The sequence below is a fragment of the Chionomys nivalis genome, chromosome 2, assembly GCF_950005125.1.
Source record: "Chionomys nivalis chromosome 2, mChiNiv1.1, whole genome shotgun sequence".
Taxonomy (NCBI): Eukaryota; Metazoa; Chordata; class Mammalia; order Rodentia; family Cricetidae; genus Chionomys; species Chionomys nivalis.
Window position 1 is genome coordinate 67,657,395 of NC_080087.1, and position 26,403 is coordinate 67,683,797.

At 37.9% G+C, this 26,403-nt stretch overlaps 1 pseudogene; it reads left to right on the plus strand.

Annotated features, from left to right (window-relative positions):
- LOC130864441 (vomeronasal type-2 receptor 116-like) overlaps positions 1 to 21,692 on the plus strand; it is a 54,122-nt pseudogene extending 32,430 nt beyond the window's left edge.
- Positions 21,693 to 26,403: the final 4,711 nt, after the last annotated feature.

The following is a 26,403-nucleotide window of genomic DNA, read 5'->3' on the forward strand; positions in this document are numbered from 1 at the left end:
TGGCTTTGGCAATGACATATTGTCTTGGTTGTTGCTGATAGAATACTAACACTGGTGTCTAGGAATATGACTTTGTGGTGAATACAGATCTAGGTGCTTGTTGATAAGTTCATCTTGAATACATGCTTTATTCCTTTGTTTATGTTTCTTCTTTTGTCATCTGACATTTTGCCAAAAGATTTTAAACGTATCTCCACTTAAGTCGGAGGATGCATGTCTGGTGGCAATATTGGCCCATGGTTCAGCAGTAAGGCTTTCCCTATGTTGAGGCTGGGGCTGTTTGATTCATAGAGGTTTGGGATGAGAATATGGTAGGGGACCAAATTGTGTGATTGAATGGGAGCAGGCCATCAATGTCAACCTTTAACATTCTAGTATGTTCTCTGTTTGAGTAGAGATTCTCTTCCAGTGTTAAAGGACTGAAGCACTCTGGTCTGGAGGTTTGGGGATGGGCATTCACATTTGGAGTATATGAGGAGAGGGTGACATTCAAATGTGAGTGTCCCATCTGGAACACTAATGGCCATTGTGGTTTTTGGTAGAGCTGGGAAAGTGTCCCTTTGCTGGCTGGGGTAATGTAGAAAGGGTGATCAAAGACATGAGATATGGTGAACAGGCACAGAGAGAGTGAGAACCTTGGGGAATTCAATCTGCAAATCTCCTATATGGACTTATGTTTGCAAGCATGTTCCCTGTTAAAGATTTGATAAACCAATGCAAGATTGTGTTAAATTATTGAATTCTCTGTCATTGATTCTTTCTATTTGGTGAATAGTCATCTATTCAACTGCCCAAGGACAGTTTACACAATGTTCAAGACTGTTGTGGCAACAGTAAAACTCTTCTGAATAGGAAATTAGCAAAAAAGTATGTAAAAATTAAAAGTAGAAGTATTCTTTCTAGGAAAGAATCTGTCTTTAACTTTTCTTTATATCCACATTGTGGGCAGTCCAGACAGCTCATCAGAGAACCAGAGTCATGAACTTTTTAGATGTCTATTTTTCAATGTATAATAATATCTATAGAATAATAGTAGTCCTGTTTATCTCATCACAAATACTAGATAAGACCTAATACCGTTCACAGAAAAGACTTGTCCCATATTTCCTAAGTTCTCTACAGGCATATCCACTGAAAGATGGGCATTGGCCCACACTCACAAAACACTCTCCCATTATTGGAAGGAGTCTTCTTGGTGGTTCCTGGCCACCTGGCTATCTTAGAACTGAGATAATCACACAGAAAGGTATTATTTAAATCACTGCTTGGCCCATTAACTTTAGCTTCTTATTTGCTAACTATTACCTATTAATTTAGTACATCTCCATTAATCTGTGTATCACCATGTGACAGTGGCTTTCCAGCAAAGTTGCCATCACTCTGTCTCTGGTGGCAGCAGCTCCATGATGTTCCTCTGACTCTGCCTTCTTCCTCTCGGCATTCTGTTCTATTTTCTCCTCTTACCTAAGTTCTGACCTATCAACAGGTCAAGGGAGATTCTTTATTCATTAATGGTAACCACAATACACAGATAGGACTCCCACATCACCTAGTGTCAGAAGTAGGATACAAGCAGTTCCTTGCAATAATTGATCCGCCAATGTTGTGACCTAAATCTATGTTAAACCTGAAAACGCTTAAAAAAGACAAAAGAACAGTATTAAGCATGGTTTGGTAGTGGCATTTTCTTGGATGTGCTTTGTTTGCTAAAGGCAGGCAGAGGCATGGCTTCTTTAGGAAAGAATTTCCTAGTTCGGTCCATAGCAGGTAATAAAAGCCAAGCAGTTTTGAAGTGCAGCTTCCTGGGCCATGCTTCCAGCACAAACTCTGGCTATGGAGCATTTTGACAGTATTTTTGGGCCTGGATGATTTTTTGCCCACTCAGAGTTGGAAGACAAGTGGATGAGACTATGTCCGTTTCGCTGTGCTCTCTGCCTAGGCAGGTTCAAGGATCATGTTTACTAGGCTGCACAGGTGGAAGGGCAATTTTGACTTATATATTAATCTGTATTTCTTAATTATACAGAACATTTTTGGATAAGCTATACAGACAGAATGCCTTAGTCACGATCAGAAATACATATACATACAACACTGTAGCAGGAGATGACTTATTAAATAAAACCCCATTCTATTTCAGTTATTATCATCCCAAGTGGCCCCAAGTAAATGCCATAGAGTACCACCAACTGATGGACATTCATCAATGTGTAGGTTCTAAAGCATCTGCTAGGGCAACTAATATTTGTGACATACCTAGCTGTAAAGAGTTTTCCCATAGATATACAGTTACTCTCTTGAATGATCTGATGTGGTCCCATTATCCTCAAACTGCATCAAGATTGGAAGCAAGAGACCTGTCCATTGTAATCGTCATATGTGTTCCTCTTTCTCCATACCTCATTTACATACATGTAAAATCTCTGCCCTTTAATCTCAAAGTTCACTTCTTCTAGTTTTGCTAAAAAGGGAATTATGAACTGTGAATTATATGCTTGCATTCTTTGAATAGTGCGATTGACACTTCCCTTGTCACTTACTTAATTGACAGCCCTGGTGTGTGATAGTTAGCAACACATTAGAGAGGGAATAGAGCAGTTACATGCTGTCACATCTTTGCCATTATTTTAAAAACAAATGTATTGTCTCTTTGTATCTAAATTGTTTATTTTCTGACACTTATTTCCCATGTACCTCTTAAGTTTGCTTTCAGAAATTTAGCTAATTATAACTCTTTATTTTACCAACATGGGGACTACACAATTCGTATTGTTAATTGTTGTTATAAAGTGCAGAAATTTAGTCCGCTGGGACACTATAACTGCTCAAGGGATTTATGTTTCTTAATGTTTGGGAGAAAGGTATTGGTGTTTGGGCTTCACAAGATCTAGTCTCAAATTCCTATTATGTGTTACTAAAATTTTCAATGACACGTTTTCTGGGTAGTAATAAAAATATTCAAAAATTATTTTAGTTTTAAAATATACATGTAAATGCATAAAGAAATCATAGTAGTATAATATCTAAATGGGAAATAGGTTCATTTTACTCTGAGTGAATCATTTGGAATGAAGAAGTATGATTAATATTTATTGGTCAGATTATATGAAATGACTGGGAAGAGACAGAAGTTACTGCTCTTCCCCAAAAAATAAACACATATTGGTATTATTCACTCCCATCTTGTTTATTACCCACTTTTATTTCAGAAAGCCTCATAAACATTTTCCTCAGATTTTATTCTTTATCATCTTCTATTTTACAAAGATGTTAAACTGGCACAGTTAAATTAATGTAGGATGCTATTGTTGTGTTAGTGTAACTGGAGATGTAGTCAAAGCAGTTTTGTAGTATAAAAAACAATTGGTCAGAAGTCTCCAGTGAGAATATGTGACATTCTGTGTAAACATAAATTAGGTGAATATTACTTAGAAGGTAGTACATGGCCTTAATCTCTGCAATAAGAACCTGGAGCTGGTGTATCTTTGTACTTTTGAGGACAGTCTAATCTGTAGCAAATTGTTGTTCAAAACCTTGGAATCCATTCTCTATTAATACCCACATTAACATTAATAATATCTATATACATTGGTGAACACATACATACAGCTTTACAAAAGACACCTTTGGTATTTAAATTCATTTAAATATAAATCTTATAAAGAGATTTTACACCTCCATTAGATAAATCAGTAAAAAAAGAATAACCCAAAGTCAAGGGCCTATGTTAACTATAATGCCCACTGATTATAAAATAACAGCCAAATGTTTCTCATACTATTTAAACAATTGTATACTCAACAGGCATTATTTGACAGTTTTATCAAATTCTGTTAATTTTGTGAGAAAATATGATAAACTCATAGGCTCACATGTGTCTTGAATTTTTCACATTGATCTACAATGTAAAAATGAATATATGAATAGGTTTATTGTTTGGTTAAAGCCTCTGCCATTGCCTTTATCTTTAGAGTAAGCACTCACAAACCAGAAATCGAAAACACTCTTTGAAAGGTGCTGATGTATCACTTTCTTTATAGAAGATGCATTCTGATGAACTTTTAAAGCTTTTTACAAGCTTCCAGCTACTTATATTATTCTCATCTAACAGCATAGGCTATTTGTATCAGTATTAGCAGTGGTTTAGAATATGGTACAGCTCAGAATAGAACATCTATTGACTACTCAGGATTCATCTGTAGATCTCTGTTCATATTAATCACCATATCCTTTTACAGAACAACAACTAAAAACTTCCAGTTTTTACTGGCTTTAGCTTTTTCCATGGATGAAGTCAACAGGAACCCTGATCTTCTACCAAATTCATCATTCGTATTTAAATGTTCAGAGCATGGTTGTGCAACTGGGACAAAAATATATAGTCACTTTCACTTTTTTGAAGAAGTTCATGATTTGCCCCCTAATTATATTTGTCATGAACAGACTATGTGTCTCGCGGTGCTTACAGGACCAAATTTGGCAACATCTGTGATCATTGGGACCATGCTCAACCTCTTCATGCCTCAACAGGTGAGATTTTGTGTTGTGACTTTGCAAGAAATTCTGACTCTGCTCTTATAATCCTAGATGCTAAGAAGATTCTGAGGAGGATACTACCGTCAAATTTGTGTTAAACGTTGTCATTCATGGTTTTATTCATTCATGATGGGGCCTCATTTCTCTTTTTGAAATTGAAATGAGGGATGAATTAACAGATAAGGAGTTTTTAAGGAACTCTTGACCTAAAGTGTGTTTACAAGTTCTTATGTACGTGTGGTACTTCATGCTGCTCCCTCTGTTGTAGGTCCTTCAGGTTACCTATGGACCTTTCCATCCCATCCTGAGCAATCGTGAACAATTTCCCTCTCTGTATCAGATGGCTGCCAAGGACACATCTTTAGTCCTGGCCATGATCTCTTTGATGCTTCACTTCATCTGGAACTGGATTGGACTGGCCATCTCAGACAATGATCAGGGTACTCAATTTCTCACAAAATTAAGAGGAGAGATGGAAAAAATTACAGTCTGCTTTGCCTTTGTGAGTGTGATCCCAGTCAATATGCATTTATTTTTGACAAGAGCTGAAGTTTATTATAACCAAATCATGACATCATCCACAAATGTGGTTATCATTTATGGTGACCCAGATAGTACTCTAGCTGTGGGCTTTAGAAGGTGGGAATCTCTAGGTTTACAGAGAATATGGGTCACCACCTCACAGTGGGATGGCACTGCAACTATGAATGACTTCCCACTTAATTCATTAAATGGAAAAATAACTTTTGCACACCATCATGCTGAGATTTCTAATTTTAAAACTTTTGTCCAGACATTGAACCCTCTCAAATACACAGACGAATTCCTGGCCAGGCTGGAGTGGATGAACTTGAACTGCAAAGTCTCAGTTTCTATGTGTAAGACCCTGAAGAATTGCTTATCCAATGCCTCATTGCAATGGCTAAAGGCACAAACTTTTGACATTGCCTTTAGTGATGAGAGTTATGACATATATAATGCAGTGTATGCTGTGGCCCATGCCCTCCATGAAATGCTTATTCAGCACGTATATAATCAACCCATGGATAATGGAAAAGGACGTTATGCTCACTGCTTGAAGGTAGTGTTTCTTTTTTGGGATGAAATTTAATGTCATCAATGTCAACGTCTTTAAGTGTTTGTCAAATGTCCCAATTTACTAAATTAGGGAATATTTCATAAAATAGAAAGATTTATAAAAATTTATTTTCATAATGATGTAAATCTGGATGCTTGTATAAATCTTAATGCAAATCAAAGGTGTGGAAGGTACAATTTGTAAAGAAAGTATACTGATTTTGTTACAGAGTACCTGACAATCACCACAGCTATTCTAAAACTGTAAGCCTAAGTTTTCCTCTTTAATCCTCTTCTTTATGAGATGATGAATCCTTGCATATTCATTGTCACATATGTGATAATCAGTTGATGAGATGATTTGCACAAATGTTCTAAACTGAATCTGCTCACACTGTAGGCACTTGGGACCTCACTTCTCATCCTGAGTGAAAGTAATTACACAGTAAACAGTGTCATTCTTCAGTGAAGGACATGCATTTGTATACATAAGTATTAATGTGTGGTTCTCCTTATATATGGTTTCACGTTTTTGTGTTTCTAGGTATCTCTTATTGTATCTGTGTTAGTGGGTATATATATATATATATATTTCTGTATATCTGCATATCTATCTGTTTTAGGAACTGAAAATAAATTTCTCTTGTATCAATGTCTTTCTGCATGGAAGTCTGTTTCTGTGCATAACTTTTTGTATGTTTCTTCAGTGCATGTTTATATGTGTTGGGTTCACTGTTGTATATTGCTTGAACACTGTATATCTTTGGTTTTGTTTGTCTGTCTGTTTCTCTCAATCTATCTTTGTATGTGAGCATAAATCCATCAATACCAATAGCTCTCTGTGTAGGTGTTTTTGTCTGTGAGTGTCTCCCTGTGTGTATTTGTAATTTAATTTGTGCATGTGTTTGTGGCCCTCTTTATTTGTTTCACAGCTTTCTGTTTTTGTGTGTCTGTTTTGATGTATATGTCTCACTGTGTGTATCATTGTTTTCATGTGTGATTGTTGGCATTTGTGTGTATGTCTATATAAAATGTATGTTGATGTATTATGTATGTCTATATGAAAGTGAATCTCTGACTGTATGTCTCTGTCTCTCTGTCTCTGTCTCTCTCTCATGGTGTGTGTTTTCATATTGGTGTTTTGTATCTGCATATATGTCTGTGTCTGTTTGGTACTTTTTTTCTGAAAGAACTTAAATTGTAGGAACATTATGATAACTTTATTTGTCCACATGATTTATTGTTATTTCTCCCCTGGACACCTTCAATAATACTGCCTTTAAGATGAAATAAAATGCATTTTATGAATTAAAGAAAGGGCACACACACTATAGAATGGTGTATCTCTTTCAGCTGCACTCCTTTCTGAGGAAAACATGCTTCACTAATCCAGTTGGAGACAGAGTGATTATGAACCAGAAAGAAAATCTTCAGGAAGAGTATGGCATTTTTCAGATTTGGAATTTCCCATATAGTCTTGGGCTTAAGGTGAAAATAGGAGAGTTTATCTCATATTTTCCATATGGTCAACAACTGCATATATATGAAGACATGATAGAACATGCAACAGGAAGTAGACATGTGGTTCTGACTTAATTGCATTCTTTTTCATTACACAGCAATAACACAGACAATGAGATTAATTTGTGCTGTCTTATAACTAACTAAAAATAGTCACATTACAAAGCATTTACTGTCCTCCTATTGTATGTTTCTACATTTCCATTTTTGATGTGACATTTTATTAATACTTTAAAGATTTCAAATATGCATATAATGAATTTTTATCATTCCAGAATATCTTTCTTTTTTAATATATAATGTATAATGAATGTTACTACTGTGCTATATTTTTATTGATTTTTATTGAATTCTACATTTTTCTCTGCCCTGCTCTCTGCTCTTCCTCTCTTGTTCAACCCTCCCCCCAAAAGTATCCATGCTTTCAATTCACTCAAGAGACATTGTCTTTTTCTACTTCCTGTGCAGATTAGATCTAGGTATGTCTCTCCTACCATCCTCATTGTTGTCTAAGTTCTCTAGGATTGTCGTTTGTAAGCTGATTTTCTTAGCTTCTTGTTTAAAAACCACTTCTGAGGGAGTACATATGATAACTGTCTTTCTGTGTCTGGGTTACCTCACTCAAAATGATGTTTCCCAGCTCCATCCATTTTCCTGAAAAATTTAAGATGTCGTTATCTTTTTCTGCAGTGTAGTACTCCAGTGTGTAAATGCACCACTGTTTTTTTTTTCAAAATCCATTGTCTGGTAAGGGGCATTTAGGCTGTTTCCAGGTTCTGGTATGACAAACAATGCTGCCATGGACATAGTTGTTGATATGTCCTTGTGGCACAATTGACATCTTCGGATAAATACCTCAAAGTGGTATTACTGGGTTTTAGGGAAGGTTATTTCCTACTTTTTTGAGAAATCATACTGGCTTCCAAATGGGTTGTACCATCTTGTATTCCCACCAGTAATTCAAAAGTGCTTCCTTTACCCCACACCTCTCCAGCATAAGCAGTCATCAGTGTTTTTGGATTTTTGCCATTCTTACAGTTGTAAGATGGACACTCATCATAAAGCCAGCCACACCAAACTTTATAGAAGAGAAAGTGGAAAGTACATTTGAACACATTGACAATGAAGACCACGTCCTAAATATAACCCCAGCAGCACAGACACTGAGAGAAACAATTAATAAATGGGACCTCCTGAAACTGTATAGCTTCTGTAAAGCAAAGGACACTGTCAATAAGATAAAAGAGCCTACATAATGGAAAAAAAAACCTTCACTAACCCCACATCAGACAGAGATCTGGTCTCCAAAATATACAAAAATCTCAAGAAATTGGTCATCAAGAGAACAAATAATTCAAATCAAACTTTTACTCAGGTTCCTCAAATATGTGGAGGATTTGTAAAACATTTATACCTCAGGAAACACCATTCTTTCCAGGTCAATAGATATCCATTATGCCCTTCCCCACTCTGCCTATTTAGCTGTACTTTTCTTTATAATATGTCAGACTTTGCAGTGCTGTTTTTGGAGTTCATGTGTGCTATCTGACATTTTAAAAGACTTCACTCCCTATTTCAGATATCTATTCATGTTAGCTTTCTGTGATGTTGCTGTGATTAAATATTGACCAAAATCTTACAGAGGAGAAGGTTTGATTGGTATCATGAATTACAGAAAAAAAAAATGACAAGGCAGGCAGGTATATGGAGACTGTATCTAAATCACAGAATCTGAAGGAACATAGCTTACTGGTTTTCTCTGAATTCTCACACAGCCCTGACTAGGGACAGCACTGTCCACAGTGGTCAGGGCAGTCTAACATCAATTACCCATTAATAAAATGCTTAAATAATTTAAGTGCAGGTATTTCAATGGAGAGAAATATTTTAGTTAAGGTTCCCTCTAACTTATTAATGTACTTTGTGTCACTGTGATGAAAATTAAGTAGAAAAACTACTTTTTAAGTTCTATAGTGTTTGTTTATATCAAAAAAAAAAAAACCATTCTTCCTCCCAAATTTCTTGGTATGGGAAGCTACTCAAATTTACATCAGTTTGTTTCCATACATTTGTATGTCTGGTATTATAAAACATATTAAGCTTAATATGACAACACTTTTGGTGTATATAAAATTAGCTAATTGGTATATCAACATGATAATGAAATATATTTATAGAAGTAGGTAAAACTCCTGACACCAGCATGTATCTGATTTTTCACAAATGCCGCCCTCTGTGTGCAGTGCTGATTGTGGTCCTGGATTCAGAAAATTCTGGCAGGAGGGAATGGCATCCTGCTGTTTTGATTGCAGTCCCTGCCCACAAAATGAAGTTTCTAATGAGACAAGTGAGTGTTTCCTAATGAGATAAATCCTTCACATCACATAGATCATCTTCTCTCAGTCATACTGGGATGATCAAATGGACCAAAAGACAATAGAATAAATAAAGTATATTACTTTCCTAAATTAAGTTTTATAGGATTATGATTATTAACAAATTCTTTTTAAAAACCTTATTATACCATTGTAGTGGCATTTCAATTGTATTTTAATAAATAAAGACTATCTGAAGATCTAAGAGTAAAACAGTCCCACCGATCAGCCTTACAGACCACATTATGGTAACATACACCTTTAATCCCAGTAGCCACAATGGCACGCACATTTAATCCCAGTCACTACCCTAGCTGATATAGAAATCAGGGGGTGCATACCTTTAATCCCAGTGCTATATGCCTTTAGTCTGAGCCCTAGAGTGATGGAGGAAGGTTATTAATAAAGAAACTGATTGGCCTTCATAAGTTAGAACATAGTTGTGTGGAGCAAACAGAACAGAATGCTGGGAGGAAGAGGTAGTGAGGTAAGACGCATCAGACAGACGCCATGCAGCTCATCGCCAGGGCAGACGTGATAAAGCTCTGACCCAGGATGGATGTAGGCTAGAATCTTCCCGGTAAGCGCACCTTGGGTTGCTACACAGATTATTAGAAATGGGCTAAATTAATACGTGAGAATTAGCCAAGAAGAGGCTAGATATAATGGGCCAAGCAGTGTTTAAAAGAATACAATTTGTGTGTTGTTATTTTGGGGCATAAGCTAGTCAGGCAGCCAGGAGCTGGGTGGCAGGAACGTAGCCCGCAGCTCCCCACTACACTAGAGAGGGAGATGGACAGTTCTCAGACATGGTCTGTTAGGTTTTTTTCCACATTTATTTTATTTTTGTATATCGTATACAAATTTTCATATTGATACCAATTTTGTATATTCATACAAATTTGAGATTAATTTTGTTAAAACATATTGTACATGCATTTTGAATCTTGTTCAAGTTATTGTACCTATACAACTCATTTAACAATATAATGCTGCCAGAGGGGTGAGTGTCTGCCTGCCGGGCAGGCCTGAAGTTCCCTGCAAGGGAGGGTTGGCACCTTCAGCTTGTGTTGCAGGGTTTCCTATGTTCTACTTGACCCTGTCCTTCTCCCCACATTAGTCCTTTTGTCCGTGGTTTCCTGGAGCTACCAGGTGGCCCTGTTTCAGTGCTGAAGTGTTCCATCTGGACAGGTGAGTGTGTGCGATCCTGGGGCGGCCTGTCCCAGAAGAGAGCACAACCCCCCTCCCCTAGATCCTGCTGCAAGGATGCCTTTGTTACACACGACCCCCCCTCCCCAAGTCTGCCCTGTTGTCTGCAATGTCCCTGGCTCAGGAACAGTTTCCTGCTCCTGCACTAAGGCTACCCACCCAGAGGGGTGAGTGTCTGCCTGCCAGGCAGTGTTGAAGGTCCCCCGCAAGGGAGCATGGGCAGCTTCAGCTAGTGCGGCAGGGTCTCTTGTGTTCTACTTGATCCCGCCCTGTTCCCCACATTAGCCCTTTTGTCCACAATATTCTGGGGCTACCAGGCATCCCTGTTTCAGTGCTGAGGAGTTCCATCCAGACAGGAACAGTTCCTGCTTCTACACTCAGGAAATCCACCTAGAGAGTCAGGCACAGCAAAGACTGGACCAAGACACCAGACCTCTCCTGGCTCCATTTGAAGGAAGAGATGGGCAGGCGCCAATCCAAGAATTCGTCCAACAACCTGAAAGGCAACATGACATCACCAGAATCCAGGGATCCTGAAAGAAGAAGAATTGAACACCCTACTCCAGAAGAAATAGAAGAAATCGACTTTAAATGAAACTGTATGAAAATAATAGAGGACCTTAAACAGGAGGTGAAAAACTGCCATAAAGCAATAGAGATGACAAACAAAAAGGTAGAGGAAATGAATAAATCTCTCAATGTTACCCAAGAAAAAGAAGAGAATCAAGAAAAAGCAATCAAACAGATAAGGAAAATGGCCCAAGACTTGAAGAATGAAATGAAGGTAATGAAGAAAACACAAGGCGAGGGAAGGCTGGAGCTGAAAAATCTGAGTAAATGAACAGGAACTACAGAGACAAGTATTACCAACAGCATAAGAGACAGAAGAAAGAATCTCAGACACTGAAGATACCATAGAGAAAATAAACGCACTGACCAAAGAAAACAAATTTAACAAATTCTCATCACAAAACATTCAGGAAATCTGGGACACAATAAAAAGACCAACATAAGAATAATAGAGGTAGAAGAAGGAGAATAAGTACAGCTCAATGGTCCAGAAAATATATTTAATAAAATTATAGAAGAAAACTTTCCCAACCAAAGAAAGATATTCCTATGAAGGTTCAAGAAGCATACAGAACACCGAATAGACTGGATCAAAAAAAAAAAAATCCCCTCGCCATATAATAATCAAAACACAAAACGTACAGAATAAAGAAAGAATATTAAGAACTGCAAAGGAAAAAGGTCAAGTTACTTATAAAGGTAAACCTATCAGACTTAACCCTGACTTTTCTATGGAAACCATGAAAGCCAGAAGGTCCTGGGTAGATGTACTGCAGCAACTAAGAGACCATGGATGCAAGCCCAGACTACTATACCCAGCCAAGCTTTCATTCACTCTAAATGGAGAAAACAAAATTTTCCAGGATAAGAACAAATTTAAACAATACATAGCCACAAATCCAGTCTTACAGAAAGTAATAAAAGGAAAATCACAAACCAAGGAGCCCAACAATGCCGACAATACCTCAGACATCTAGTGATCCTTCACCAGCACAACTTGAAGAAGGGAAACACACGAACTCTACTACCAAAAAAAAATGTCCAGAGTTAATAAGCACTTGATGTGGGAGTGTCATATATTCATTGCTTTCATTGGTTAATTAATAAAGAAACTGCTTGGCCTGATAGGTTAGAACATAGGTGGGTGGCCTGATAGGTTAGAACGTGCTGGGAGGACGAGGAAATGAAGTAATCACCATGCCTCTTCTCTTGGGGTCAGACGCGATGCAGCAAGCCACCAGGTCAGACATACTGAATCTTTTCAGGTAAGACACACGACCTCGTGATGCTACACAGATTATTAGAGATGGGTTAAGGCAAGATGTGAGAATTAGCCAAGAAGAGGCTGGAGCTAATGGGCCAAGCAGTGTTTAAATGAATACAATTTGTGTGTTGTTATTTCAGGACATAGCTAGCCAGGTGATGGGAGCTGGGTGGCAGGAATGCAGCCCGCAGCTCCTACAACAACCGCTGGTCATTAATATCACTTAATATCATTGGACTCAATTCACCTATAAAAAGGCACAGTTTAGAGATTGGATATGAAAACAGGATCCAACATACTGCTTTTTACAAGAAACAAACCTCAACCACAAAGACAGACATCTACTCAGAGTAAAGGGCTGGGCAAAGGTTTATCAAGCAAATGGACCTAAGAAACAAGCAGGTATGGCCATACTAATTTCTAAGAAAGTTGACTTCAAACTAAAATCAATCAGAAGAGATGGAGAGGGACATTTTATACTCATAACAGGAACAATTCATCAGGATGAAGTCTCAATCCTGATCATCAATACCCCTAATATAAAAGCACCCACCTATGTAAAAGAAACATTACTAAAACTCAAGGCAGTCACCAAACCACACACACTGATAGTAGGAGACTTCAACACTCCTCTCTCACCATTGGACAGGTCAATTAGACAGAAACCTAACAGAGAAATAAGAGAATTAATGGAGGTAATGAAGCAAATGGACTTAACAGGCATCTATAGGACATTCCACACAAATAGCAAAGAATATACCTACTTCTGTGCTCATGGAACCTACTCGAATATTGATCACATACTCGGTAACAAAGCAAATTTCCACAGTTACAAAAAATATTAGTAACCACCTTTGTCTTACAGATCACCATGGATTAAAGCTAGAATTCAACAGCAATGCTACCCCCAGAAAGCCTACAAACTCATGGAAACTGGACAGTCAACTACTGAACCACACCAGGGTCAAGAAAGAAATAGAGAAAGAAATTAAATTCTTTCTTGAATTCAATGAAAATAAAGACTCAACATACTCAAACCTATGGGACACTATGAAAGCAGTGCTAAGAGGAAAGTTCATAGCACTAAGTGCCCACTTAAAGGAAATGGAGAAAGCACACATTGGAGACTTAACAGCCCACCTGAAAGCTCTAGAAAAAAAGAAGCAGACTCACCTAGAAGGAGTAGAAGACTGGAAATAATCAAACTGAGGGCTGAAATCAACAAAATAGAAACACAGAAAACAATCCAAAGAATCAATGAAACAAAAAGCTGGTTTTTGGTGACAATTAAGAAGATTGATAAACTCCTATCCAAACTAATCAAACGGCAGAGAGAGAACACGCAAATAAATAAGATCAGAGATAAAAAGGGGGACATAACCACAGACACAGAGGAAATTCAGAGAATCATTAGAACTTACTACAAAAGACTATATGCCACAAAATTGGAAAATGTAAAAGAAATGGACCTTTTTAAAAATAAGTACCATATACCAAAGTTAAACCAAGACCAAGTGAACAATCTAAATAGACCTGTTAATCGTAAAGAATTATAAGCTGTTATCAAAAACCTTCCTACCAAAAGAAGCCCAGGTCCAGATGGTGCAGAATTCTACCAGATCTTCCAAGAAGACCTAATACCTATACTCCTTAACATATTTCACAATATACAAACAGAAGAGTCATTGCCAAATTCCTTTTATGAAGCTACAGTTACCCTGATACCAAAACCACACAAAGCCTCAACCAAGAAAGAGAATTACAGGCCAATCGCACTTATGAACATCGACGCAAATATCCTCAATAAAATAGTGGCACAACCAATCCAAGAACACATTATAAAAATTATCCATTATGATCAAGTAGGCTTCATCCCAGAGATGCAAGGCTGGTTCAACATATGAAAATCTACCAATGTAATCATCATATAAATAAACTGAAAGAAAAAAACCCTATGGTCATTTCATTAGATGCTGAAAAAGCATTTGACAAAATTCAACATCCCTTTATGATAAAAGTCTTGGAGAGATTAGGGATACAAGGGTCATACATAAATATAATAAAAGCTATTTCCAGCAAGCCAACAGCTAACATCAAATTAAACAGAGAGAAACTCAAAGCCCTCCCACTAAATTCAGGAACACAACAAGGCTGTCTACTCTCTCTATTCCTCTTCAATATAGTGCTTGAAGTTCTAGCAATAGCAATAAGACAACATAAGGGGATAAAGGGGATTCGAATTGGAAAGGAAGAAGTTAAATTTTGTTATTTGCAGATGATATACATAAGTGACCCAAAAAACTCTACCAAAGAATTCTTACAGTTGATAAACTCCTTTAGTGATATGGCAGGATACAAGATCAACTCCAAAAAATCAGTTGCCCTCCTATATACAAAGGATAAGGAAGCAGAGAGGGAAATCAGAGAAGCATCATCTTTCATGATAGCCACAAATAGCATAAAATATCTTGGGGTAACTGTAACCAAGGAAGTGAAAGATCTATTCGACAAGAACTTTAAGTCTTTGAAGAAAGAAATTTAGAAGATACCAGAAGATAGAAAGTACTCCTTGCTTTTGGATTGGGAGGATCAACATAGTAAAAATGCCAATTCTACCAAAGGCAATTTTGATTCAATGCAATCCCCATCAAGGTCCCATCAAAATTCTTCACAGATCTTGAGAGGACAATAATCAAGTTTATATGGAAAAACAAAAAACCCAGGATAACCAAAACAATCTTATACAATAAAGGAACTTCTGGAGGCATTACCATCCCTTACTTCAAACTCTATTAAAGAGCTACAGTATTGAAAACAGCTTGGTATTGGCATAAAAACAGAGAAGTCAACCAATGGAATCAAATAGAAGACCTGGATTTTTTATAAAGGAGCTAAAAGTATACAATGGAAGAAAGAGAGCATCTTCAACAAATGGTGCTGGCATAACTGGTTGTCAACACATAGAAGACTGAAAATAGATCGATATCTATCACCATGCACAAAACTCAAGTCCAAATGGATCAAAGACCTCAATATCAATCTGAACACACTGAACCTGATAGAAGAGGAAGTGGGAAGTACTCTATAACATATGGGCACAGGAGATCGATAACTACATATAACCCCAGCGGCACAGACATTAAGGGCAACATTGAATAAATTTGACCTCCTGAGATGGAGAAGCTTCTGTAAAGCAAAGGACACTGTCACTAAGACAAAAAGGCAACCCACTGACTGGCAGAAGATCTTCACCAACCCCGCAACATACAAAGGTCTGATCTCCAAAATATATAAAGAACTCAAGAAACTAGACGTTAAAATGCTAATTAACCCAATTATAAAATGGGGCACTGAACTCAACAGAGAATTCTCAACAGAAGAAGTTCAAATGGCCAAAAGACACTTAAGGTCATGCTCAACCTCCTTAGCGATCAGGGAAATGCAAATCAAAACAACTTTGAGATACCATCTTATGCCTGTCAGAATGGCTAAAATAAAAAACCCCAAAGATAGCCTTTGCTGGAGGGGTTGTGGAGTAAGTGGTACACTCATCCATTGCTGGTGGGAATGCAAACTTTTGCAACCACTTTGGAAAACAATATGGCGATTTCTCAGGAAATTCGGGATTAACCTAATCCAGGACCCAGCAATACCACAATTGGTAAAATACCAAGAGATGCTCTATTATAATACAAAAGCATTTGTTCAACTATGTTCATAGCAGCGTTATATGTAGTAGCCAGAACCTGGAAAAAACCTAGAGTCCCTTCAATGGAAGAATGTATGAAGAAAGTGTGGAATATATACACATTAGAGTATACTCAGCGGTTAGAAACAATGACATCGTGAATTTTGCATGCAAATGGATGGAGATAGCAAACTCTATCCTGAATGAGGTAACCCAGACCCAAAAGGATGAACATGGGATGTATTCACTCATAATTGGTTTTTAGTCATAAACAAAGTATATTGAGCCTATAATTTGTGATCCTAGAGAAGCTAAATAAGAATGTAAACCCAAAGAAAAACATTTGTCATCCACCTGGATATTGGAAGTAAACAATATTGCTGGGCAAAAATTGGGAACATGAGTGTGGGGTGGGATGGGGGTAAGGGAAAATAGGGAGAGAAATGTGAGAAGGGGAGGATGGGGAGAGCTTGAGGAAATGGGATGATTCTGATAAAGAAAGGATGGATATGGGAGCAGGGAAGTAGATGTCCTAATTAAGGGAGCCATCTTAGGGTTGACAAGAGTTGACTCTAGAGGGGCTCACAGGTGTCCAGGGATATGTCCCCAGTTTGTTCCTTGGGCAGCTGAAGAGATGGAAGTTGAAATGACCCTATCTTATAGCTATACTGATGAATATCTTGCATATCACCATAGAACCTTCATCTGGCCTTGTATGGAGATAGATACAGAGACCCATATTGGAGCACCGGACTGAGCACCCAAGGTCCAAATGATGAGCAGAAGGAGGGAGAACATGAGCAAGGGAGTCAGGACCAGGAGGGGTGCACCCACCCACTGAGACAGTGGGGCCCATCTATTGGGAGCTCACCAAGGCCAGCTGTACTGGGACTGAAAAAGCATTGCATAAAAACAGATTGTCTGAATGTGGGGGACAAAGAGGGTTGATGAGAAGTCAAGGACAATGGCAGTGCGTTTTGATCCTACTGCATGAACTGGCTCTGTGGTAGCCTAGCCTGTTTGGTTGCTCACCTTCCCAGACCTGGATGGAGGGGGGAGGACCTTGGACTTCCCACAGGGCAGGGAACCCTGACTGCTCTTTGGACTGGAGAGAGAGGGGAAAAGGAGTAGGGGGAGTGGGAGAGGAGTAGGGGGAGGGGGAGAGGTATAGAGGAAGGGGGATAGTACTGAGGGAGGGGTAGGGAAATGGGAGGTGGGGAGGAGGCAGAAATTTTTTTCAATAAAAAACCAATATAATGCTAATTTCTAGTCCTTGAAAATTAGTATTATCAACTGTTTAGGAAAATAGAGCAGACCAATCTACTCTAGAGAAGATAATGGATATTGAAGAAACTCCATATGGAGTTTACTTTCTTTGTGGCAAAAGTAAGTCATTGATAGAAAGTAAATAAGCTATAAGCCTTTGGACTCACCAAGATAAGCTACATCCTAAATATTTTTTCTCAATATGTCAAATGCAAAAGGACTAGATATTGTGGATATATTTTTTCCCTGTATATATTACATACAGTCATTGTACTTATTGTATGTAGCTTTTTATATTAATTATAGCCTTCTTTTTATTATTTTTTTGACAAAAAAGGGAAATGGAGAGGCATTTCAATTGTACTTTAATAAATAAAGACTGTCTGAATATCGGAGGGCAAAACAGTTTTACTTTTCAGCGTTATAGAAGAGATTGTGGTAAACAAAAACACCACCTTTAATCCCAGTAGCCACCTTGGTTAAAATAGAAATCTGGTGTTGCATGTTTTTATCCCAGTGTGCATGCCTTTAATTCCAAACCTAGAAGGAAATATAAAATGGGCTGGGGAGACAGCTCTCAGACACAGTCTCTTTCTGAGATTCCAAGAGGCAAGATTGCCATTTCAGACTGAGGTCAAGGTAAGAGCCCGGGAATGGGTGTTTTGGTTTCTGATCTTCAGGTTGAACCCCAATTTCTGACCCAAAGTTTTTACTAATCGTGCTTCATACCATGACATACATGTTTGATTCCCTGAAAGTCTGTTTTTGCTGGACTTTTCTCAAAGAAACAGTTTTGACAGTCATATAACATTGTGACTGAATTCTACCCAAATGTGAAATGTTTTATATATGTCTGTTAAGTCCATTTGATTAATTACCTCTGTTAGTTTTCTTATTTCTCTGTTAAGTTTCTTTTTTATTTTATTTTATTCTTTTTTAATTAAAATTTCTGCCTCCTCCCCATTTCCCATTTCCTTCCCCCTCCTCCCACATATTGCCCCATCCCCCCAATCCTCTTCCCCTATCCCCACTCCTCCTCCCCCCACTCCATTCCTCCTCCCTCTCAATACTGAAGAGCAGTCCAAATTCCCTGCCTTCAGGAAGACCAAGGTCCTCCCACTTCTATCTAGGTCCAGGAAGGTGATCGTCCAAACAGGCTAAGCTCCCACAAAGCCAGTTCATGTATTAGGATCGAAACCTAGTGCCATTGTCCTTGGTTTCTCATCAGCCTTCATTGTCCGCCATGTTCAGAGAGTCCGGTTTCAACCCATGCTTATTCAGTCCCAGTCCAGTTCTCTTAAGTTTTTATCTGCCTGTCCTATGCATTGGTAAGAGAGGAGTGTTGAAATCTCGTACTATTAGTGTGTGGGGTTTGATTTGTGAATTGAGTTCTAGTAATGTTTCTTTTACATATGTGGATGCTTTTATATTAGGGACATAGATATTCAGGATTGAGACCTCATCTTGGTGAATTTTTCCTGTTATGAGTATAAAGTGTTCTTTTCCATTTCTTCTGACTGATTTTAGTTTGAAATGAATTTTGTTAGATATTAGGATAGCCACACGCACTTGTTTCCTAGTCTGTTTGATTGGAAAATCTTTTCCCAACACTTTACTCTGAGGTAGTGTTTCTCTTTGAGGTTGAGGTGTGTTTCTTGTAAACAGCAGAATTTTGGTTCCTGCTTTCATTTCCATTCTCTTAACCTGTGCCTTTTTATAGGTGAATTGAATCCATTGCTATTAAATGATATTAATGACCAGTGGTTGTGAACTCTAGTTATTTTTGGTGGTAGTGTTTGTGTGTTTCCCCTCTTTGAGTTGTGTTGGTGGAGGCCTGTCAGAAGTCTGTGCTATTTTGGGTGTTGTTGACTTCTTTGGGTTGAAGTTTTCCTTCTACTACTTTGTGTAAGGCTGGGTTTGTAGATACGTAGTGTTTAAATCAGTTTTTGTAATGGAATATCTTATTTTCTCCATCGATGGTGAACGCAAGCTTTGTTGGGTATAGTTGTCTGTGCTTGCATCCATGGTCTGTTAGGGTCTGCAGCACATCTATCCAAGATCTTCTGGCTTACATGGTTTCCTTTGAGAAGTCAGGTGTAATTCTGATAGGTTGACCTATTTATGTTACTTGATCTTCTTCCTTTGCAGCTCTTAATATTCTTTATTTATTCAGTATGTTTTGTGTTTTGATTATTATACGGCAAGGGGATTTTTTTTTTGATCCAATCTATTTGGTGATCTCTAAGCTTCTTGTACCTTCAGAAGGAAGGCCATTCACAGTGAGATCATTTACTTTCCATTGCCCATGGATCAAAGATATAGAATACTCAGCTCCCTCTCCAGCACCATGTCTTCCTCCATGCCAGCATATCCCAGGATGATAATAATGGATTCAGCCCACAAACTCTAGGACATCCAATTAAATGTTATTGAAGTTTAGTGAGCAATAAAGTGTTTTATGACTGTCCAAATTAACCTGTTCAATCAAAGTTAAATTATTTGTCCTATCAGGGGTTTCTGCTTTTACCTTTATAAACTGCTATTTTCTTACAGGCCACACCTATCTCCTCTAACCAGAGGTAGGGCTATGTACTCCCTGATCAAAACCCGTTCCCTCCTCCCTTGTTGACTTACCCCTATTCATTCTCTATCTCCTGAGTTTGATTCTTTTTCCCTACCCATTGTCCTCTTGGACAGATCAATCTCCTTTTGGTTGAGAACTTGATCTTAGTATGTTGTGTGAAAACTCCAAGGGTCCCTACAGATTCTGTTTCCTGTTTGTTATATGTCAGTGTGTTTTGGCTGGTGAATTCATACTAGAAAATATATCACATAACTTGTCCTTTAGAAGACATGATCTCCATCTATTTCAGGAAAACTACTCATAAAACAGAAAGACATCAAAAATCTCTGTAACCACGGGATCTGAGATATTAAATACACTCTGTGCAATACAGTGATTAATCATTTCAATCTCTGTAAACTCACTAGTTTCAGTCAATTCATCATAGCATTTAGAAAGGACTGAAAATATCTGTGTTTTCTATTAACATAAAATGGTATCACCAAGACATAGTTAATTATAAAGCATATTATTTTATTTCATTTTCAATAATTATAATGAATATTATGAAATGAAAGCATTGCTATGCAGCAGTGTCTCCTAGCTACATCATCAGGAAAGATGCAGATACCACAATGTTTACTCAACCCACTGAATTGAAATATTCTGTCAATAAATTGCAGAAGTTGTACTAATCATGCTTTTCGGTCTCCAGCAGATGTGGATAAATGTGTGAGGTGTTCAGAGGACCAGTATGCCAACAGAGAGCAGAACCAGTGTATTCAAAAAGCTGTGGTCTTTCTGAACTATAAAGACACCTTAGGGATGGTTCTTACCTTAATGGCCTTGTTCTTGTCTGCATTCACAACTGTGGTTCTTGGGATATTTGTGAAGCATCGTGACACTCCCATTGTGAAGGCCAAGAACCAGAATCTCAGCTACATCTTGCTAATTTCACTCATCTTCTGTTTCCTGTGTCCCTTGCTTTTCATTGGGTATCCCAACTCAGTTACCTGTGTTCTGCAACAAATCACATTTGGAGTTGTATTTACTCTTGCTGTTTCCACTGTGTTGGCCAAAACAGTGACTGTGGTGCTTGCTTTCAACGTCACAACCCCTGGAGGAAGGATGAGGTATTTTCTGATTTCTGGTGTACCCAACTATACCATTGCCATCTGTACGCTCATCCAAATTATTCTCTGTACAATCTGGCTGCAATTTTCTCCTCCTTTTATTGACAAAGATGTGCACTCTGAGCATGGCCAAATCATCATTGTGTGCAACAAGGGCTCAGTTACTGCATTCTACTGTGTCCTGGGATACCATGGCTCCCTTGCATTAGGGAGCTTCATTGTTGCTTTCTTGGCCAGGGATCTCCCTGAAACATTCAATGAAGCCAAGATACTGACTTTCAGCATGCTATTATTTTGCAGTGTCTGGATAACCTTCCTCCCTGTCTACCACAGCACCAAGGGCAAAATAATGGTGGTTGTGGAGATTTTGTCCATCTTGGCTTCCAGTGCAGGCCTACTGGGATGCATTTTTATTCCCAAGTGTTACATAATTTTTTTAAGACCAGAGAGAAATTCTCTTCAAAAGTTAAGGGAGAAAACATCTTCCTGAACATAATTTCATAAATTGTAACTGACAACTACAGAATTGGTACAGAACCACCTAATACAATACAATGCAAACTGTCAATGGCTAATGATTCTTATCATTTATTCCAATGAGGAACCACAACAGTGTCATATATATTAATTTTCTGTACATTTTCATCTATAATTATCCACACAGCCACTTATTTTATAAGATTCAATTTTTTACAATTAGTGTACACAGGATGTATTTCTTTATTCCTCAATACTCCGACAACATTAAAATAAATGCTAAGTAATTCTACTGATAAATGAGTGAATGTGGAACTTTGAATGCAAACGAAACCAGAGAAATCTTTTAGTAGAGTTAAATGTTGCTATCAGATGGTGAAACTAATGTGCTCATTTTTGGAGCAAGAAAAGTGAATACTATTGCATCCTAGGAGTTAGAGGAGTAGAATTTAGGAGAGAGAGAAATGTATGATAAATAGGTATAAAGGATATTGAGGAAGATGAAATGTTTCTCCGCATTTAAATTCATGTGTGCTTTTTCTGAGGATATGACTTCACTACTCATTCCCCACAACTTGCAGTTCACACTTTCCTATTACAATAGCTCTAATGAAAGAGTTGCCCTCTTCTGACTTCCAAGAACACATACATTCAGATGTGCACATAATAACACATTAAAAAAACATACATACTCCTAATTGAAATTTAAATAGTTTTTAGAATTGAATTTATAAAACACTGAAATGGAACACTGGTTTATTTTTTTCCCTTAATTAAAAATATTTTACCAACATAATAGTCCCTGATTATGGCTTCTCCTGCCTTTATTACTTTATTCTTTCACACTCCTTCCCATAACCCCTTTATGTTATTTTATCCACCGCTTCTATCTCTCACTGCAAAACAGTTTTTGATGGGAAAGTAAAAAATTTATACTAAGATTAAGAAAAGCTAATGCATTATGTTAGGTCAAAATGAAGAAACATGAGGACAGATCTAAAGAGATTCAATGCGAATTAGTCACATGCATTTGAACACTCATGAATCCCATAAAAATTTAACATGAAACCTATAATAAATATTCAAAGTATCAGTAAGTTAAAAAGAGGGAATTGTTATACATATATACTATATATATATCTACATACGCATATATATATAATGTATGTATTGGTTAATATATATGCTATGACAAGCTAACAATTACAGACAAGAAGAAAACTCTGACACAACACTGGGAGACAAGGACATCCAAGAATTATGTTGAGTGAATTTTCTGCTCACATCTCTTTCTGGGCATTCAAATTCCCTACTGAGACTTTTAGGAGGAAAGGCAATTATCATTAGTCAGTGATTATAAATTGGATTTTATTTAAGGATTAGGCATAAAGCCTGTGTTTACTTCTACTTTCAGGTATGTAACCACAACTGAGAAACACACATGTAAGAACTGTGCCTGTTGCTCCAGGTTCTGTGATTTCTTCTGTGTTTGAATCCTGTTTATATAGAAGGCCTTTTTTCTTTGGTATCCTCCTTCCAGTCTAACTTTAATATACTGTACATGATCTTCCATACTATTTTCTGCGGCTTGAAGGAAGAAATGTGAAGGAAACAACTCTTTTAAATTTAGATTTCTTTTTCTCACCACTATGTCTGGTTGCTATTTCTATATTTTTTTCTTTCTGCTGCAGAAATTTTCTCTGATGATGTCAAAACAAGGCCCTGATCTATAAGTGTAACAAATACCATTGCAAGACACTTGTTCTTTTTTTTTTTGTACATTAGGATTTGGTTTTACTGTAGATAATTAGACCATCTAGTTTCTGATTTTTCTTCACCCAAGTGGTTTCTGGTTGGATCAATTTTATGGATCTGGTATCCAATCTAACCTGATATTGATTACTTACTCTTAGAAATTTTGTGCAACCATTCTTTAATCTATTTTGTGGGCAAAATATCTTTGTAGAGCAAGAGGTTTTTGGATGTGTTTTCATTTACAGTTTATGTTTGGTACAGGATAAAATATATTTCATTAACAAAGACACTAGAACACTGGGATAAAGCTCCATGAAAGCAACAGGTCAACTTCTGCATGATCAAACTGTTGTGAAATTGAAGTTGTTTAGGTTTTATTAAAAATGTCTTGCCTTCAATCTGTGGATGATCATTTATAATCTTGTCTGTAAATGGGGTGTTTGGTGGCAGCCAGTGTATCACTTTTAGGCAATAACTCAGTGGATGTAACCAAACGTCTGCCTCACTTATTCATTAGTAAATTCATTTAGATCTCCTTCAGAGATGTATATCATTTAGGAAAGTTCATCTGTATTTGTTTTCTACAGTACTAATGAAATTACCTTTAATTTTAGCAGTCTTGAGAGAAAGAACCAAGAGGTGAATGTCTGCACACATGGTTGGACACCCCACTTTCAAGTCCCCCCATACCTGGTTAAAACCCTGGGTCCCTTCCCCCTGTTGTGATGTAGCTGCCCTCATTCCCCTTGACCAACAGCAGAGCTTTCCTGTGGTATGTAATTGACAAGTATGTTTGTGTTCTTTCTGGCCGGTGGTTTTCCACAGAAGCTTTGTAAAGGTATAAAAAGCTTTAGCTCTGGAAAAATAAAGGTTGCTGTTCTTCCACATGAAAAGAAGCCTTCTTGTCTCAATCCCAGGAGCCCCCACCAGCTAGGCTTCCAGGCTGCACTAGCGCAGCACCCCCCCATCTGTGTCAACTTCTCTAGCCAGCCATCAGAAAAAGTTCCTGCATGTAGGCTGCTCAAATACCCCATCCCATCCATCAGAACCTGAAATCTACAAGTCCCACTCCACCCCAAAACTTCTTCTTACCCCAGCACAACCTCAGTAGAAGTCTGAAACCCAGCCTGCTACTAGACATAGAGAACCAGGAAAGGAATAATTAAGCACAAATTGTGATTGCTCAGAGTGGACCAAGAGAACAGGCCCAAGAGAGAACTCAGTGGCTACCTGAGACTCAGAGAACAACAGTACAGAGCAGACCAAAACAGTTTCAAAAGACACAGACAGCCACATCAAGGATTGTAATAACATAAAAAGACACTGCTGGGACCAACAGGAGTAAGAGATGTATAGGAGCCAATAGAAGAATTTATCAAAAAGCCTAAAAAGCAACATGGGACACCAGAACTCAGTGATACAGAAAGACTTTATCATGCCAACCCAAAACAAGAGAAGAATATGATTTTAATATAACTTTATGATGATGAAGGAGAACTTTAAAGAGGAGATTAAAAAAATCCCTTAAAATGGTAGAAAAGACAAAAAACTAATAAATTGTTAAAAAAAACCAATAAAAAGCAACAGGAGAAGCACGCAGCTCAAATGTTCAAGACTTAAAGATTGAAATACATGACCTTAAGTGTCTTTTGGCCATTTGAATTTCTTCTGTTGAGAATTCTCTGTTCAGATCAGTGCCCCATTTTTTAATTGGGTTAATTATCATTTTAAAGTCTAGTTTCTTGAGTTCTTTATATATTTTGGAGATCAGACCTTTGTCTGTTGCAGGGTTGGTGAAGATCTTCTCCCAGTCAGTGGGTTGCCTTTTTGTATTAGTGACAGTGTACCTTGCTTTACAGAAGCTACTCAGTTCCAGGAGGTCCCATTTATTCAATGTTGTCCTTAATGTCTGTGCTGCTGGGGATAAACGTAGGAAGTGATCTCCTGTACCCATATGTTGTAGAGTACTTCCCACTTTTTCTTCTATCAGGTTCAGTGTGTTCAGACTGATATTGAGGTCTTTAATCCATTTGGACTTGAGTTTTGTACATGGCGATAGCTCAACCTCCTTAGCGATAAGGGAAATGCAAATTAAAACAACTTTGAGATACCATCTTACACCTGTCAGAATGGTTAAAATCAAAAGCACCAATGATAGCCTTTGCTGGCGAGGTTGTGGAGAAAGGGGCACACTCATCCATTGCTGGTGGGAATGCAAACTTGTGCAACCACTTTGGAAATCAGTGTGGCGATTTCTCAGGAAATTTGGGATCAACCTACACCAAGATCCAGTAATACCACTCTTGGGAATATACCCAAGAGATGCCCTATCATATGACAAAAGTATCTGTTCAACTATGTTCATAGCAGCATTGTTTGTAATAGCCAGAACCTGGAAACAACCTAGATGCCCTTCAATGGAGGAATGGATGAAGAAAGTGTGGAATATATACATATTAGAGTACTACTCAGCGGTAAAAAACAATGACTTCTCGAATTTTGCATGCAAATGGATGGAAATAGAAAACACTATCCTGAGTGAGGTATCCCAGACCCCAAAAGAGGAACAAGGGATGTACTCACTCATAATTGGTTTCTAGCCATAAATAAAGGACATTGAGCATATAATTTGTGATCCTAGAGAAGCTAAATAAGAAAGTGAACCCAAAGAAAATCGTATAGTCATCCGCCTGGATAGGGGAAGTAGACAAGATTGCCGGGCAAAAACTGGGAACTTGCGGGTGAGGTGGCATGGGGCTAAGGGGAAATGGGATGAGAAACGTGAGAAGGGGAGGATGGGAGGAGCTCGGGGGATTGGGATGGTTGGGATATAGGAAGGGTGGATACGGGTGCAACGAAGTATATATCCTAACTAAGAGAGCCATCTTAGGGTTGGCAAGTGACTTGACTCTAGAGGAGCTCGCAGGTGTCCAGGGAGATGTCCCCAGCTGGTACCTTGGGCAACTGAG